The sequence below is a fragment of the Vanacampus margaritifer genome, chromosome 4, assembly GCF_051991255.1.
Source record: "Vanacampus margaritifer isolate UIUO_Vmar chromosome 4, RoL_Vmar_1.0, whole genome shotgun sequence".
Taxonomy (NCBI): domain Eukaryota; kingdom Metazoa; phylum Chordata; class Actinopteri; order Syngnathiformes; family Syngnathidae; genus Vanacampus; species Vanacampus margaritifer.
The window spans coordinates 10,695,043-10,710,031 of record NC_135435.1 but is presented as its reverse complement, the minus strand read 5'-3'; the positions used below and the strand labels follow the sequence as shown (position 1 = coordinate 10,710,031).

Below are 14,989 nucleotides of genomic sequence, written 5' to 3'. Positions count from 1 at the left end.
CAACCGACACAGGTGAACGCTTGGGTGACAATTTTCAACTGGACTCAACAATGGCTTGATTTGTTAGATAAATTGGACAATTATCAACCACGGTACCAGGACTGGCCCTTGGTACGCCCACAGGAACCTAGAAGGAGAAGAGAGGTAAAGTCAGAAAATGAGTGGGAGAAAAAGGGCTACCAGCCTTGGATAATAGGCTGGGCATACAATAATTCGGTGAGAGTAACAGTGGCCCCTAATACAACTACCCAAGTAAATATACCAATAAAGGCACTGAGAGGGTTTCGGGAAGCGTGGTATACATCAGTGGTGGCAGACATGTCAGTAGTAACTGGAGACATGTTCCCTGGTTATTGGTGGTATATAACAGGACATGTGACAATGTGGGGATGGGATTCCCTGGTTACCACACAGGCGGGTGATTATTGGACACCGTCAAAGAATAATATTGCTAAGTATTTCCATAATAAGATTCTCCTAAGAAAAGAAGGGGAGATATTGAAATTGACAATTGCAATGGGTAATAAGTCAATTGCGCCACCACACCAGGAAGTGTTAGTGCTAAACACATCATGTTGGGGGTTTAAGTTGTGGGCATATTCGTCTGGAAAAGATCCATATTTTCCAATTATCATTTGTGAGAATGGGACTATGACAAAAGGGGAAGCACCAGTGTTAAATAATTATACCCGTCAAACGGGTACCACGGCCAAAACAATGATGACAGTGGATGACTGGTTTATGATTCACACAGGTATTTCTATGGTCACTAATAATTGGCTCCTGATGGCTGAACAGGCCGCTAACAATACTAACGAGAATTGTTTGGTATGTTTAGGTGCAAGACCAGTTTTGAAAATCATGGCAGCAACTGCTGTATCCAAAACCTGTCTCTTTGGTTTCCTGTATAACAAGACTCTCCAAGGAGAGTGCAGCCAATTGGACTCGGCCTTTCCACTGACAGATATGGAAAAGAAAAAGCCCATTTTTGACACCCATGTTGCACAACAAAATTTCACCTGCTTAAAGTTAAATGGGACTGGCCCTGGGATTGGAAATATCCAGGAGTCATGGTGTAATGAAAATGTGTCTTTGCCAGCAGGAATCCCTCTCGCTCGTGCTGATGTTTGGCTGTGGTGTGGAGCGAAAGTGTTGTACGATAGGCTTCCCATTAATGCCTCAGGTAAGTGCGCCCTAGTAACGCTGATCATGCCAATTAGTGCGACAGCATTAGACATGGCCAGAATAAATTGGGAAGGCGTTGGACGGTGGGGAAGAATCCCCTTCCTTGTGAGGAAGAAAAGGGACATGCAAGAATGGTTGAATGCAGGAGACGTCGATGATCACCGTCGTCATCAATGCACTATTTTAGCGTTGGTCGATGCCTTTCGTCTTGTAAGTGTAGAGCTGCTTGCAAACGCTCGCCATTGCCCGTTCCCTCCTCCATCTAGCTCCATCTAACGTCTTCTACTGCCGCGTCAACCAACCACGGAGTCACCCTCATCTTCATCATCTATGATGATCATCGTCAACAATGTGCTTTTTCAGCGATGCTTTTGGTCTTTGAAAAAAACGTCTCGGGTGTGAGCTCCTCGCGACCGGCCGCCATTTTTCCTTTGTCTTCCATTCTCATCTCCTGCTCGACGCTCTAGCTCCGCCTCTACTGACGCCCACCCGATCTTGTCAAAAGAGAGTCATCGCTGCCCTCTAGGGGCCAAAAATAGTCATTAGGCACAACAGACAGACTTGAAACTTTCATCAGACATGCGGAAGGGTTTCCTCTACCCGTTTCAAAATAAAAAATAAAAATCATTGGATGACGTCTTTTGACGTCATTGGCAGTGAAGCGTAGGTTTTTACTTGACGTCTTTAAACGTCAGTGGCAGTGAAAGAGTTAAGATGTTGCTACATCCTGTGTATGAGAGTGTGAGACTGTAAAGTGCTGAGCGTGTGAATGGTGGTACAAAACAGGATGTGTGGTGCAAGGGTGTGCAAGAATGGAATGTTTCAGAACAAACGGTGCTAATCGCAAGGAGGATGCAGAGACGAGATAACCAACTGTGAGGAAACTACAACCAGGAGGAGCCAGCAAGCGATTCTGCAGGGGAAGAAAGACCAATGAGAGCAAGCTAAAGTTAACTGCAGTATACACATAGCCAATAGAATAATGCCAGGATGCCTTTGTTGCTGTGCCATTTGCATATTGTGTAGTATAACTCATGGCTGGGCAACTCGGATGTAGAGTACGTCGGCTGGTGGCAACAGAGGCGTACAGAGCTGTATTGAGAGGGACCCGAGACCCAGGTGCTTGTATTAGATCTGTGTGTTAGGAATAAATCCACTCGTGTGTGAAAATGCCGGCTTCCTGATACCTTTCTATTGCAGAACGAGCGCGCATATTGTTGGATGAGTGGCAGTTGGGTAAGGTCACAAATTGGAGTCAGATTACTAACTTGAGTTTATGTTGATTTAGAAATAAATTCCAACACTATTTAGTAGTAAGCTCTTCATCCTCAATAAAAAGACACTTCAACTCACTTTGTACTTTAACAAAGTATTATCTGTAATCAACTTATACACGTCCCCTGATCCAGGTTGAGTGAGCCGCTCAGAGCCAAAAATCCTCAAAAGCCGAAATAGCTCACTTGGTACAGCGTTAGACTGAAGATCTAAAGGTCCCTGGTTTGATCCCGAGTTTCGGCAGATCAGAGCAGTGGTTTCACACAAACCCTTCGTTTTATGCAAAGCCATTTAGACACTTGTTCCAGTTTTATTGTCGATATAGTAGTAAGCTTTTCTTCCTCAATAAAAAGACACTTCAGCTCACTAGTACACTGACTTTCTCCTTCATATTTTAACAAAGTATTTTCTGAAATCAACTCATACATAATTTCTCTGTTCCAGGCGTTGGTTGAGTGAGCTGTTCAGAGCCAAAATTCTTCAAAAGCCGAAATAACTCAGTTGGGAGAGCGTTACACTGAAGATCTAAAGGTCCCTGGTTCGATCCCGGTTTTCGGCAGATCAGAGCAGTGGTTTCACACAAAGCCTTTATATTATGCAAAGCCATTTAGACACTTGTTCCAGTTTGTTTATTGTCTATTTAGTAGTAAGCTCTTCTTCCTCAATAAAAAGACACTTCAACTTTGTACTTTAACAAAGTAATATCTGTAATCAACTTATACACGTTCCCTGATCCAGGTGTTGGTTGAGTGAGCCGCTCCAAAACAAAAAGCCAAAATAGCTCAGTTGAGAGAGCGTTAGACTGAAGATCTAAAGGTCCCTGGTTCGATCCCGGATTTCGGCAGGTAAGAGCAGTGGTTTCACATGAAGCATTCGTTCTACGCGAAGCCACTTAGACACTTGCTAAAAAAAAAAAAAAAATTCTTGGGGGGCCACTGGGCAAGTCAATGTCGACTGCAGCCACATGACCTCTGGAGGAGAGGCCGCGGGCAGCAAAGAGGGCGTGGGAGCCTCTATCAACAAGATGGTCGCCGCTCCTATCAACAATATTGTCACGACTTCTATCAACGGCGTGGGCGCGACAATTACTACTGACAGAGGGGGCACGGCTCACGTGCGTGAGCATTGTCACAACAATAACTGCCTTTTCCCCCCAATCAGCATTATCTGCTGCCACCTGCCAGACAAGAACAGTTCCTGCCGCCTCCTGACGAGCAGCAATACCTACCGCCATCTGATGAACAACATGGGTTCCTGGCGCCACCTGGTGGACAGTTTCCGCAATGACTGGACCCTACATGCACAGGTCTCGACGAACCTATGATTGACATTTCGGTATGTGGGACTTCCTTATCATTTATGGTAGATACTGGAGCTCGTCACTCTACCATTATGACACTGCCACCTGGAATATCCCTCACCACTGATGGCATTTCGCTGGTTGGATTTAAAGGAGAACAAGCTACTCTCAACTTAACATCTCCAGCACATACACAATGCTTTACCCAAACTTTCTTACATGCATTTGTGTACGCACCAAACTGTCCCGTGAATCTTATGGGAAGGGATCTTCTCGTAAAGACTGCTAATTAATCCAGTGTGGGGCGAAAGGACTCACGCTTCAATTCCCAGATGGACATACTTATCACTGCACGGGTAACTCCGCTTTCACCCAGTTTCCAGTGACACCTCAACAAGCTATGACGTGTGCCACTTCAGACGTCTACTGGGCAAAGATTGACACTGATTCCTCCGGCTGGAGGGATGCTGAAAAATTCTGGACAAAATGGACTACTTGGGTTCGTAACCTGCACTCATACAATATGGTATCTGACTGCATCCATTGTACTCTCTTTTATGACAGATGTGGTGATGAGGAGTTCCGTACAATTGTGGATAATGCCTGGGAGTTGCGTATAGGTCATCTGTTCGCAGGTGGGCCCGGTGTGGCTTTTTCTGTAAATTTGACTGAAGAGCAATCCCGGTGGTATAGGATGGCGGAGCCACCTGACAAATCCGTGCTGGCATGTTATCCTCATGTATCACTCACTGATGGTGTCATCCCGGCACACGGCGAAAGACTTGGGTCCATTTGTCCTGGCTTGCACAAAAGCTACTGATTGGCAAAACACTATACACACAGATTTACTATATTCCAAAACTCTTGATGCTTATTGGATTAAATCTGATATGTTTGCTTCCAATCAGCATTATCTGCCGCCACCTGCCGGACAAGAACAGTTCCTGCCGCCTCCTGACGAGCAGCAATACCTACCGCCATCTGATGAACAACATGGGTTCCTGGCGCCACCTGGTGGACAGTTTCCGCAATGACTGGACCCTACATGCACAGGTCTCGACGAACCTATGATTGACATTTCGGTATGTGGGACTTCCTTATCATTTATGGTAGATACTGGAGCTCGTCACTCTACCATTATGACACTGCCACCTGGAATATCCCTCACCACTGATGGCATTTCGCTGGTTGGATTTAAAGGAGAACAAGCTACTCTCAACTTAACATCTCCAGCACATACACAATGCTTTACCCAAACTTTCTTACATGCATTTGTGTACGCACCAAACTGTCCCGTGAATCTTATGGGAAGGGATCTTCTCGTAAAGACTGCTAATTAATCCAGTGTGGGGCGAAAGGACTCACGCTTCAATTCCCAGATGGACATACTTATCACTGCACGGGTAACTCCGCTTTCACCCAGTTTCCAGTGACACCTCAACAAGCTATGACGTGTGCCACTTCAGACGTCTACTGGGCAAAGATTGACACTGATTCCTCCGGCTGGAGGGATGCTGAAAAATTCTGGACAAAATGGACTACTTGGGTTCGTAACCTGCACTCATACAATATGGTATCTGACTGCATCCATTGTACTCTCTTTTATGACAGATGTGGTGATGAGGAGTTCCGTACAATTGTGGATAATGCCTGGGAGTTGCGTATAGGTCATCTGTTTGCAGGTGGGCCCGGTGTGGCTTTTTCTGTAAATTTGACTGAAGAGCAATCCCGGTGGTATAGGATGGCGGAGCCACCTGACAAATCCGTGCTGGCATGTTATCCTCATGTATCACTCACTGATGGTGTCATCCCGGCACACGGCGAAAGACTTGGGTCCATTTGTCCTGGCTTGCACAAAAGCTACTGATTGGCAAAACACTATACACACAGATTTACTATATTCCAAAACTCTTGATGCTTATTGGATTAAATCTGATATGTTTGCTTCCAATCAGCATTATCTGCCGCCACCTGCCGGACAAGAACAGTTCCTGCCGCCTCCTGACGAGCAGCAATACCTACCGCCATCTGATGAACAACATGGGTTCCTGGCGCCACCTGGTGGACAGTTTCCGCAATGACTGGACCCTACATGCACAGGTCTCGACGAACCTATGATTGACATTTCGGTATGTGGGACTTCCTTATCATTTATGGTAGATACTGGAGCTCGTCACTCTACCATTATGACACTGCCACCTGGAATATCCCTCACCACTGATGGCATTTCGCTGGTTGGATTTAAAGGAGAACAAGCTACTCTCAACTTAACATCTCCAGCACATACACAATGCTTTACCCAAACTTTCTTACATGCATTTGTGTACGCACCAAACTGTCCCGTGAATCTTATGGGAAGGGATCTTCTCGTAAAGACTGCTAATTAATCCAGTGTGGGGCGAAAGGACTCACGCTTCAATTCCCAGATGGACATACTTATCACTGCACGGGTAACTCCGCTTTCACCCAGTTTCCAGTGACACCTCAACAAGCTATGACGTGTGCCACTTCAGACGTCTACTGGGCAAAGATTGACACTGATTCCTCCGGCTGGAGGGATGCTGAAAAATTCTGGACAAAATGGACTACTTGGGTTCGTAACCTGCACTCATACAATATGGTATCTGACTGCATCCATTGTACTCTCTTTTATGACAGATGTGGTGATGAGGAGTTCCGTACAATTGTGGATAATGCCTGGGAGTTGCGTATAGGTCATCTGTTCGCAGGTGGGCCCGGTGTGGCTTTTTCTGTAAATTTGACTGAAGAGCAATCCCGGTGGTATAGGATGGCGGAGCCACCTGACAAATCCGTGCTGGCATGTTATCCTCATGTATCACTGATGGTGTCATCCCGGCACACGGCGAAAGACTTGGGTCCATTTGTCCTGGCTTGCACAAAAGCTACTGATTGGCAAAACACTATACACACAGATTTACTATATTCCAAAACTCTTGATGCTTATTGGATTAAATCTGATATGTTTGCTTCCATGTCAATTTTAGAACATCAGCTTTTGGACCGACACCATGGGAGGGAGACATCTGACAGCGACTTTGCTGATGACATATTAAAAACCTTGCCCGCTGCACTGTGGTCTGAGGACCCGACTGACGTGGGTTTGTGTACTGTTGCTCCAGTGACTTTTGAAATGAAACCCGACTCAGTTTGGGTGCCACAATACCGAATTAAGGATGAAGGCCGACTTGGCATCTCAACAACAATTGATGGTTTGCTAAAAGCGGGAGTTCTCTGTAAAATTGAGAGGACAAATTACAATACTCCCATTCTCCCAGTAGAAAAGAAAAATACTGGTAAATTTCATATGGTGCATGATCTCAGAGCTATTAATGCTAAAGTTTTGACACCTGCATTGCCGGTGCCAAATCCCCATTCTGCTCTGTCACAAATTACTCCGTTACATACGCATTTTACTTGCATTGACCTTGCAAATGCATTTTTTTGCATCCCTCTTCACACATCTATGCAAAAGTATTTTGCATTTATGTGGAATAATGAGTGTTACTCCTATACTCGACTGCCACAAGGGTTTGTGTTGTCTCCTGGTGTTTTCAATGCTTCCCTTCGACAGCTGCTGTCACCTCTCCAACTTCCTACTGATGTCCTTTTGGTGCAATATGTGGATGATCTACTCATAGCTGCACCGTCCGAGGAGTCCTGCCTGCAAGCTACACAGCTCATTTTGAGCCACCTGGCTTCGGTGGGCCTGAAATGCTCCAAGGACAAACTCCAAATTGCCCGACCTCAGGTTTCTTTCTTGGGACGACTTATATCAAAACATGGAACAGGTATTTCTCCGTCACACAAGGATGACGTCTTGCACCATCCCAAACCGACAAATGTAAAACAAATGTTGGCTTTTCTGGGTCTCTGCAACTATTCCAGGCACCATGTTCCAGACTTTGCAGAACTGACTTAGTCTCTCAGACAATTAGTGAAGGAAAAAGGAATGAGAAACCTGTCACATGTTCTTAATTGGACACAAGCTGCAGACAACTCTTTTGTTCTGCTGAAACAATTTTTGTCATCAGCTACGGCTCTTGTTGTCCCTAATTATAATTTTTTTTTTTTTTTAATGTGTCGGAGAAGCCTACCAGTGTGTCAGCTGTTCTTTTTCAAAAGGGGGGGAATAGTAATAGGCATGTTTGCCTGTACGTCTCAACACCTCTTGAAAAATATGAACAGCGACACCCTCTTTGTGCAGCTTTTGCTTCCGCACTAGCTCGCTTGATTCAAAAAACATCTCATATTGTATTACATCACCCACTGACAGTTCGCATGTCACACAGTACTGTGCAGTACGTAACTAGCCAAGCATTTACTATGACTGGTGGTCGACAGAGAAAAATTGAATCAGTCCTGACACAACCTCACATTTTGTTCATACATGAGGGAATTAACATGGCAGAAGGCATGTTGGAGGGCCAATCCCACTGCTGTACTCAGCGAATTGTGGAAGAGAACTCATTGAGAAATGACCTTTACGATACTCCACTAGATAACCCAGACTTGACGTTATTTACGGACGGATGTTGTTTTAAGGGAGATAAAGGACTCCAATCAGGTTTTGCTGTAACACAAATGACTGGAATAACTTTTGACCTGATAGTGGCAGATAGACTCACAGGGCCTCAGTCAGCTCAAAGAGCGGAGTTGGTAGCTGTAATAACTGCCTTGAAATTAGCAAAAGATAAGACTGTGAACATATACACTGACTCCGCTTATGTAATAGTAGTGATACACACGGCTATTAACGAATGGAAAAGAAATGACTACATGACTGCTTCAGGGACACCTATTAAACACCATCAAGACATCCTTGAGTTAAAAGACGCCATACTACTACCTAAGGCCGTAGCGGTGATTAAATGTAAAGGACATTCGAAAAATGATGATTTTGTGTCAGTAGGAAATGATCATGCTGACAAGGCCGCAAAACAAGCTGCAGACTACAGCTCAACACTACAACTGGTGGTGAGCGAAGGTGAATTGGAGGACGGACAAGAAATAACTTCAAAAACAATAAAACGGTGGTAGGAGAAGGCAAGTCCAGAAGAAAAGAGTGTGTGGATGAAAAAAGGGGGAAAAAAAGATGAAGCAGGTATTTGGCGAAAAGAAGGTAAATATATCCCATCCCAGAAACAATTAAAAATTCTAATTTCCGAAGCCCATGGAATATGCCATGTTGGTGTAGAAGAAGTAATCCATCCATCCTTATATGAGACAAGTGGTTAAACATGAACTGCGAGACTGCACTGTTTGTAATAAATTCAACAGTATGCCTACTTCGAAACCTTTTCCCGGCACTCATGATCCGGAAGTGACTGGTCCGGGACAAGTGATTTCAATGGATTTCACCGACATGATAAAGCCAGTGCAAGGATACAGATACTTGTTGGTGATAGTGGATTCCTTTTCCGGCTGGCCGGAGGCATATCACTGTAAATCTGAAACAGCAAAGACGGTGGTAAAACATTTGATTAATCATTACATACCATCACATGGGTTTCCCAGGAAAATTCGTTCTGACAACGGGTCTCACTTCAAAAACGTACATCTACAGGAAGTAGAAAAAGCATTGGGGCTAAAACATGCATTTGGTTCTGTATACCATCCTCAATCGCAAGGACAAGTTGAACGAATGAACAGAAATATTAAAGAAAAATTGGCTAAAGCACTCGCCTCATCAAAATTGAATTGTCTACAAGCTCTTCCGATTGCATTAATGAATGTGCGCATGTCATTAAATTCAGCTAAAGGCTGGACTCCATTTGAAGGTCACAAAAACAGACCAATTCCAGCTCCTAATGTGCCGCTGGGAGAGTCGCACATTGCAGGACCTCCCGTACTCAAAGAGATAGTATCTACGTTCTCTAAGTTAACAAATAAACAACCAGATGTACCTTTAAAAATGAATAATTGTGAATATGTGTGGTTAAAAGTCATTAAGCGTAAATGGTGTGCCCCCAGATGGACCGGACCCCACAAGGTGACAGAGAGGACAGCTTGTGCCGTGCGCTTGCATAACAAGGGAGACACCTGGTTTCACCTCTCATCCACAAGGCCTGCTGGATCTGGGCCAAAAAACCCCACCAACCAGTGACCTGACGAGCCAACTGAGAAACCAGTCAACTGCTTCCAGTGACCTGACGAGCCAACTGAGAAACCAGTCAACTGCTTCCAGTGTCCAGTTGACAAGCTGAGGACATCACTCAATGGAGATTGAGTTTCGTTGAGGACATCCCTCATTGAAAGAAGAAGAAGAGAATCAAACGATCTTCTTGGCAACAGCAAAATGTTCCCACCTACATTGATGCAATTGGAGTGCCAAGAGGTGTGCCAAATGAGTACAAATTGACTAATCAAATAACCTCGGGATTTAAATCCCTAATTTGTTGGTGGTGCACCATTAACAAAAACGTAGACAGAATTAATTATGTACATTACAATGTACAAAGACTAGGAAATTGGACTCAATCTGGTTTTGAGGCTGTACATGGCCAATTGGCTGCCACATCTTTGATGGCTTTTCAGAATCGAATTGCACTAGATATGTTATTGGCAGAAAAGGGAGGAGTTTGCTCAATGTTTGCAGATCAATGTTGTACCTTCATTCCTAATAATACTGCACCGGATGGAAGTTTAACTCTTGCAATTGAAGGACTCCGGACACTCAATAGAAAGATGAATGAACACTGTGGTATAGATACTTCAATATGGGATAATTGGATGACTGTATTTGGCCGCTACAAAACCTTAATTTCCACAATTTTGATATCTGTCGCTGTATTTACGGCTCTGTTAACAATATGCGGATGTTGTTGTATACCCTGTATTCGTTCACTTTGTGAAAGAATTATTTCTACCGCTATTGAAAAACAGGACGTACGAAATAAGTCTTCTTATATGATGATGGAGTCTGTTGCTTCCTCAGTCCGGCCTGCTGCAACATCCGATGCAGATCCTGCTGGAATCTTTGTGTAAAAATGTTTAAATGTTTAGTTATTGGGCTTTTTATTGCCCAAAGGGAGGACTGTTATACATTATTAACATTTTAATTCTTTATTTCATATATTAACCATGTTGAAATGTTTTATAGATGTGAAGTAGGTAAAGTAGTGTTGAACTCAGTATAATTTGACCTTAATCTAAGACACATTGTTTGGTCTAGAAGTTCCTTCTCTGTGCGAAAACACATTTTGTTTGTGAGATTTTTGTTATGGGAAAAAGTACGAGAAGTGCCTTGAAAGTACATTTTGTCTAGAGACGAATACAGCTGCAACTGTGTGCTGAGAATGCTGTTTTTTCTATTATATTATTCATGAGGGGAGGAGTAGGAGGCATTGTTCTTTCAATTTGATTGTAATAAAAGGTTGGTTCTTCGAAAGAGGAGGGGCATTATTGATCTGAAACTGTTTGAGTTTTATTCAATGATGTGACGGAGATCTCCGGAATAAATCATCCTGCGCAGGAACTCTGTTCATGTCTTATCTCATCATTTGATTTATTGGACATGCAAAAGTATGGATTTTTAACATACCCCCTTCACCGCTCAGAACCAAAAATCGACAGAAGCTGAAATAGCTCACTTGGGAGAGCGTTAGACTGAAGATCTAAAGGTCCCTGGTTCGATCCCGGGTTTCGGCAGATCAGAGCAGTGGTTTCACACAAACCCTTCATTTTATGCAAAGCCATTTAGACACTTGTTCCAGTTTGTTTATTGTCTATATAGTAGTAAGCTCTTCTTCCTCAATAAAAAGACACTTCAGCTGACTTTGTACTTTAACAAAGTAATATCTGTAATCAACTTATACACGTTCCCTGATCTAGGTGTTGGTTGAGTGAGCCGCTCCAAAACGAAAAGCCGAAATAGCTCAGTTGGGAGAGCGTTAGACTGAAGATCTAAAAGTCCCTGGTTCGATCCCGGGTTTCGGCAGATCAGAGCAGTGGTTTCACACAAACCCTTCATTTTATGCAAAGCCATTTCGACCCTTGTTCCAGTTTGTTTATTGTCTATATAGTAGTAAGCTCTTCTTCCTCAATAAAAAGACACTTCAACTCACTTTGTACTTTAACAAAGTATAATCTGTAATTAACTTATACACGTCCCCTGATCCATGTGTTGGTTGAATGACGTTCCAGTTTGTTTATTGTCTATATATAAGCTCTTCTTCCTCAATAAAAAGACACTTCAATTCACTTTGTACTTTAACAAAGTATTATCTGTAATTAACTTATACACGTCCCCTGATCCAGGTGTTAGTTGAGTGAGCCGCTCAGAACCAAAAATCCTCAGAAGCCGAAATAGCTCAGTTGGGACAGCGTTAGACTGAAGAGCTAAAGGTCCCTGGTTTGATCCCGGGTTTCGGCAGGTCAGAGCAGTGGTTTCACACAAAGCCTTTGTTTTATGCAAAACCATTTAGACACTTGTTCCAGTTTGTTTATTGTCTATTTAGTAGTAAGCTCTTCTTCCTCAATAAAAAGACACTTCAACTGACTTTGTACTTTAACAAAGTAATATCTGTAATCAACTTATACACGTTCCCTGATCCAGGTGTTGGTTGAGTGAGCCACTCCAAAACAAAAAGCTGAAATAGCTCAGTTGGGAGAGCCTTAGACTTAAGATCTAAAGGTCCCTGGTTCGATCCCGGGTTTTGGTACATAAGAGCAGTGGTTTCACATGAAGCCTTAGTTCCATGCGAAGCCATTTAGACACTTGCTCACTTTTTTTATTGTCTTTATAGTAGAAAGCTCTTCTTCCTAAATAGAAAGACACTTAAGCTCACCAGTACACTGACTTTCTCCTTCATATTTTAACAAAGTATTTTCTGAAATCAACTCATACATAAATTTCCCTGTTCCAGGCGTTGGTTGAGTGAGCCGCTCAGAACCAAAAACCCTCAGAAGCCGAAATAGCTCAGTTGGGAGAGTGTTAGACTGAAGATCTAAAGGTTCCTGGTTCGATCCCGGGTTTCGGCAGATCAGAGTTAAAGTATTTTCTGAAATCAACTCATACATAATTTCTCTGTTCCAGGCGTTGGTTGAGTGAGCCGCTCAGAACCAAAAACCCTCAGAAGCTGAAAAAGCTCAGTTGGGAGAGCGTTAGACTGAAGATTTAAAGGTTCCTGGTTCGATCCCGGGTTTCGTCAGATCAGAGTTAACAAAGTATTTTCTGAAATCAACTCATACATAATTTCTCTGTTCCAGGCGTTGGTTGAGTGAGCCGCTCAGAACCAAAAACCCTCAGAAGCTGAAAAAGCTCAGTTGGGAGAGCGTTAGACTGAAGATCTAAAGGTTCCTGGTTTGATCCCGGGTTTCGGCAGATCAGAGTTAACAAAGTATTTTCTGAAATCAACTCATACATAATTTCTCTGTTCCAGGCGTTGGTTGAGTGAGCCGCTCAGAACCAAAAACCCTCAGAAGCTGAAAAAGCTCAGTTGGGAGAGCGTTAGACTGAAGATCTAAAGGTTCCTGGTTTGATCCCGGGTTTCGGCAGATCAGAGTTAACAAAGTATTTTCTGAAATCAACTCATACATAATTTCTCTGTTCCAGGCGTTGGTTGAGTGAGCCGCTCAGAGCCAAAAATCCTCAAAAGACGAATAGCTCAGTTGGGCGAGCGTTAGACTGAAGATCTAAAGGTCCCTGGTTCGATCCTGGGTTTTGGCAGATCAGAGCAGTGGTTTCACACAAAGTCTTCGTTTTATGCAAAGCCATAAAAAAACAGAGAATCTCTGGACAGATAACAGCTTCCGATTTCATCACTTAAAGAACGTGGGATTTCAGAGCGTCAAATGTGCTCTTCTACGTGTACAATAGCTTCTTATAGTTAAAAAGACCTCCTCCTTTTCATTTATAGACTAAACATACTCTCTGGTACTTTTCCGTGAGCAGATGGCGTAAACAAGGTCAGGTGGATGTTTTTGAGACAGAATGTGTTATATAGTTGAAGGATTTTCCCATAGCAAAATCTCACAAACAAGTTGAACCAAATTTACGGTGGCCGTGACTGATGAAGAAAGTAAAGAGTATGTGTGTGTTATTTCAAAGCAAATTTTGTTTTCAAGACCGAAATGTGCGTGTACAAAGCGCTGAGAAGAAACTTTTTTAGACTAAATAATATGACCCAGTTTAGGTCAGATTATACCGAAATCAACACCATCTGCTCTGCACAGGACACAAAATATTTCTTATAGGTTAATCTGAAGAATTAAAATGTTCATAATGTGTAACAATAGTTGATATATGAAATTAGGTATTAAAAATGTGATAATATCTTTCAATAGTAGAAAGCTCTTCTTCCTAAATAGAAAGACACTTCAGCTCACTAGTACACTGACTTTGTCCTTCATATTTCAACAAAGAATTTTCTGAAATTAACTCATACATAATTTCCCTGTTCCAGGCGTTGGTTGAGTGAGCCGCTCAGAGCCAAAATTCTTCAAAAGCCGAAATAGCTCAGCTGGGAGAGCGTTAGACTGAAGATCTAAAGGTCCCTGGTTCGATCCCGGGTTTCGGCAGATCAGAGCAGTGGTTTCACACAAAGCCTTTGTTTTATGCAAAGCCATTTAGACACTTGTTCCAGTTTGTTTATTGTCTATTTAGTAGTAAGCTCTTCTTCCTCAATAAAAAGACACTTCAACTCACTTTGTACTTTAACAAAGTATTATCTGTAATCAACTTATACACGTCCCCTGATCCAGGTGTTGGTTAAGTGAGCCACTCCAAAACAAAAAGCAGAAATAGCTCAGTTGGGAGAGCGTTAGACTGAAGATCTAAAGGTCCCTTGTTCGATCCCGGGTTTTGGCAGATAAGAGCAGTGGTTTCACATGAAGCATCAGTTCTACGCGAAGCCATTTAGACACTTGCTCACTTTTTTTATTGTCTTTATAGTAGAAAGCTCTTCTTCCTAAATAGAAAGACACTTCAGCTCACTAGTACACTGACTTTGTTCTTCATATTTTAACAAAGTATTTTCTGAAATCAACTCATACATAATTTCCCTGTTCCAGGCATTGGTTGAGTGAGCCGCTCAGAGCAAAAAATCTTCAAAAGCCGAAATAGCTCAGTTGGGAGAGCGTTAGACTGAAGATCTCAAGGTCCCTGGTTCGATCCCGGGTTTCGGCAGATCAGAGCAGTGGTTTCACACAAATCCTTCCTTTTATGCAAAGCCATTTAGACACCTGTTCCAGTTTGTTTATTGTCTATTT

General features: G+C 43.0%; 14 non-coding genes across 14 annotated transcripts; all 14 read left to right on the top strand.

The window, feature by feature from the left end:
• The first annotated feature begins 2,630 nt into the window (after positions 1–2,630).
• trnaf-gaa (transfer RNA phenylalanine (anticodon GAA)) lies at positions 2,631–2,703 on the top strand. The gene has a single exon. It is a non-coding gene; the product is annotated as a tRNA-Phe (tRNA).
• A 243-nt stretch (positions 2,704–2,946) lies between these two features.
• trnaf-gaa (transfer RNA phenylalanine (anticodon GAA)) lies at positions 2,947–3,019 on the top strand. Its single transcript has one exon. It is a non-coding gene; the product is annotated as a tRNA-Phe (tRNA).
• Positions 3,020–3,231: 212 nt separating this feature from the next.
• Positions 3,232–3,304, top strand: trnaf-gaa (transfer RNA phenylalanine (anticodon GAA)). The gene has a single exon. It is a non-coding gene; the product is annotated as a tRNA-Phe (tRNA).
• Positions 3,305–11,355: 8,051 nt separating this feature from the next.
• On the top strand, positions 11,356–11,428 carry trnaf-gaa (transfer RNA phenylalanine (anticodon GAA)). The gene has a single exon. It is a non-coding gene; the product is annotated as a tRNA-Phe (tRNA).
• Positions 11,429–11,644: 216 nt separating this feature from the next.
• Positions 11,645–11,717, top strand: trnaf-gaa (transfer RNA phenylalanine (anticodon GAA)). The gene has a single exon. It is a non-coding gene; the product is annotated as a tRNA-Phe (tRNA).
• A 362-nt stretch (positions 11,718–12,079) lies between these two features.
• trnaf-gaa (transfer RNA phenylalanine (anticodon GAA)) lies at positions 12,080–12,152 on the top strand. The gene has a single exon. It is a non-coding gene; the product is annotated as a tRNA-Phe (tRNA).
• Positions 12,153–12,368: 216 nt separating this feature from the next.
• Positions 12,369–12,441, top strand: trnal-uaa (transfer RNA leucine (anticodon UAA)). The gene has a single exon. It is a non-coding gene; the product is annotated as a tRNA-Leu (tRNA).
• A 246-nt stretch (positions 12,442–12,687) lies between these two features.
• On the top strand, positions 12,688–12,760 carry trnaf-gaa (transfer RNA phenylalanine (anticodon GAA)). The gene has a single exon. It is a non-coding gene; the product is annotated as a tRNA-Phe (tRNA).
• Positions 12,761–12,857: 97 nt separating this feature from the next.
• Positions 12,858–12,930, top strand: trnaf-gaa (transfer RNA phenylalanine (anticodon GAA)). The gene has a single exon. It is a non-coding gene; the product is annotated as a tRNA-Phe (tRNA).
• Positions 12,931–13,030: 100 nt separating this feature from the next.
• trnaf-gaa (transfer RNA phenylalanine (anticodon GAA)) lies at positions 13,031–13,103 on the top strand. Its single transcript has one exon. It is a non-coding gene; the product is annotated as a tRNA-Phe (tRNA).
• Positions 13,104–13,203: 100 nt separating this feature from the next.
• Positions 13,204–13,276, top strand: trnaf-gaa (transfer RNA phenylalanine (anticodon GAA)). Its single transcript has one exon. It is a non-coding gene; the product is annotated as a tRNA-Phe (tRNA).
• A 950-nt stretch (positions 13,277–14,226) lies between these two features.
• Positions 14,227–14,299, top strand: trnaf-gaa (transfer RNA phenylalanine (anticodon GAA)). The gene has a single exon. It is a non-coding gene; the product is annotated as a tRNA-Phe (tRNA).
• Positions 14,300–14,515: 216 nt separating this feature from the next.
• On the top strand, positions 14,516–14,588 carry trnaf-gaa (transfer RNA phenylalanine (anticodon GAA)). Its single transcript has one exon. It is a non-coding gene; the product is annotated as a tRNA-Phe (tRNA).
• A 245-nt stretch (positions 14,589–14,833) lies between these two features.
• Positions 14,834–14,906, top strand: trnaf-gaa (transfer RNA phenylalanine (anticodon GAA)). The gene has a single exon. It is a non-coding gene; the product is annotated as a tRNA-Phe (tRNA).
• The last annotated feature ends 83 nt before the right edge of the window (positions 14,907–14,989 follow it).